The sequence below is a fragment of the Triticum aestivum genome, chromosome 4B, assembly GCF_018294505.1.
Source record: "Triticum aestivum cultivar Chinese Spring chromosome 4B, IWGSC CS RefSeq v2.1, whole genome shotgun sequence".
NCBI lineage: Eukaryota > Viridiplantae > Streptophyta > Magnoliopsida > Poales > Poaceae > Triticum > Triticum aestivum.
Window position 1 is genome coordinate 670,906,492 of NC_057804.1, and position 2,442 is coordinate 670,908,933.

The window sequence follows — 2,442 nt, forward strand, 5'->3', positions numbered from 1 at the left end:
CTGAATTGTCAAAAAAGTTTAAGAACAATCCCGAACTTCGAAACCATCTAGTTTACGAGGATACCTATGTGGCGGGGTGACTTTCATATTTCGGGTGTGTGACGTGGCGGGTGACTAAGATGCTGACTAGGCATTTGACTGGTCAAAACCAGTAAAACAGGGATAAACCGGTTTTGACTTGAGAAAGGTTGATTTTTGTTTGGTTTTGTATGTGAGGTTGTAAAGTAGACGGTTTTGTATGTGAGGTTGTAATATGGATCTCCCTGTATTACAATTGTCGAGCATATAAATAGTCGTGTGTTTATTTCATTTTTTGGGTTCAAATTCTCTATGAATGCACACACTTAATCCATCCTCAAGTCATTGGTCGTCCTCTTGATGAGCTCCCATGCACTCCTCACGTGTCTCTCCTCTTGAAGCGACGACCCCACCGCAAAACCGGAGCAAGATCCTGTTGCTGAGCACAGTGTGCGCAAAGTAGGCTTTGCCAGTCTTGTTCAAATTCTTCATGAGCACACGATTGGCCTCATCTGCGGCCTCCTCTGTTATGGCTCCACTAGCCTTGATCCTGAAGCACACCATGGCAAAGTTTCTAGGCACGACGACCTCGAACCGGTTGTCGGTGCGGATGAGACCTTCGAACAACTTGGCCATGCTTACATCGCTGCGAATGTGCTCTTGAAGCTTGGCGGTGCCATAGATGCGCATGACCATTCACAGCTTGAGCCCACGAAATCGTCGGCCCAAGCCGACCTGCATGTCCTTGAGATCAGTGACCTCGTCGGAGTCGGTAGCATCGTTCTTGAGGTACTCCGGGTTTGTCTCCATGGAGTCGCTTAGGCGGTGGGCGTCACGGACATAGAGGCAGGTGCAGTCGAGGCAGGTGAGAAGCCACTTGTGCGGACTGACGCTGATGGAGTCCACGCACTCGACACCATCGAGGTGGTGGCGGAACTCCGGGCAGATGCAGGCGCTGCCAGCATAGGCGGCGTCGACGTGGACCCAAGCGCCAAAGGATGCAGCAATGTCGGCGACGGCCCCCACCGGGTCGACAGCATTGGAAGATGTGGTGCCCACCGTGGCGCAAACGTACGTTGGCACGAGGCCGGCGTCGACGTCAGCCTGCATGGCCTCGAGCAGCTTCGCCGGGTCCAGTGCGTAGTGGGTCTCTGGGCCGGCGGGGATCGAACGGATGTTGGCGGGGTCGAAACCGGCGAGGCGGCATGCCTTGAAGAAGGTGGAGTGGGTCTGGTCCCCGGCGTAGACAACCAGACCCGACGTGCCAAACACTCTCACAGATCGGCTCCGACGCAGCGCGGCGTCACGCGCGGCGACGAGCGTTACCAGCATTGCCTCGCTGGTGGTACCGAGGATGACGGCGCCACCAGTCCCACGGTCGCCGGTGGCCGTGTGGCTCATGAAGGTGGCGGGCAGGTGAAGGAGATGCGCGAGCCAGTTAAGCGCGAGTACCTCCAACTCAGTTGCTGCGGGGGCAGCCTGCCACGTGAAGCCGACAGTATTCATGGCGGAGGCGATGAGGTCTCCGGCGATGGCGGCGGCGCTGTTGGTGGCCGGGAAGAAAGCGAAGAAGTTTGGGCTGGCCCAGTGCGTCATGCCAGGGATGATGGAGGCCTTGAGCTCCTTCATGGTGACGTGGAACGCTGCGGGATAGGTTGGCGGGGACGCCATGAACTCGTGCTGCAGGTACCCCGGCTTGACGTCGGGAAGAACTGGCATGGACTCCACGGTGGTGTAGTAGTCGCAGATGAAGTCCACAGCCTCGTGAAGGTAAGATCGGACGTCCTCGGGCTTAAGCGGCCGGAATGGTTCCTTCACGTCGTCGGCGGCCGCGATGCCAGAGAAAACCGTCGGGTTGGTGGTGTTGGAGCTGCCCATTTGTATCGCTCTTCTGAGGAGTTTTTGTCCCGGCCGGCAGACGTGCTTGCTCTTTTGCGGGAGTGCTTGCTTGCTGGGTTAGGGGCCGCCGGGTATATGTAGGTAGTTCCAGCGAGTCTGGGGGAAGGGGAGCACATGGAGAAATTCCAGTCAGTGGGGATGGGGACACTTGTTATATGAACTTCGATGAATTTGATTCATACCCTAAGTCCCCTGGATTTTAATTTTGGTTCAGTCAGTTTCTCGGCTGTTGATTCATACCCTGAGATGCGTGCTGTGTTTTTTTTTTCCTGGACTGTTCTGGGAGCTGGGTTTGGGCTGTTTTTTGACTCACCGCATATTTGCATCAGTCGATTTGCGACTGGGCCGAAGCCCATTACATGTACCGCCTAGCCAATCCCTCTTTCCTTCTGTTTTTCTTTTCCATGCGTTCTGCTTTTGTTATTTACTAGCATATATGTCCGTGCGTTGCAACGGAAAAAAAAAATGATTTGTCCACCAAAACACCCATCAGCGCAACACGGTAGGGCAGGGAAGCGCATGTCG

The 2,442-nt window shown here is 55.1% G+C and overlaps 1 pseudogene; it reads right to left on the bottom strand.

Moving 5' to 3' along the window:
• Positions 1–280: 280 nt before the first annotated feature.
• On the bottom strand, positions 281–1,943 carry LOC123089852 (tryptophan decarboxylase 1-like; annotated as a pseudogene).
• Between the last annotated feature and the right edge of the window lie 499 nt (positions 1,944–2,442).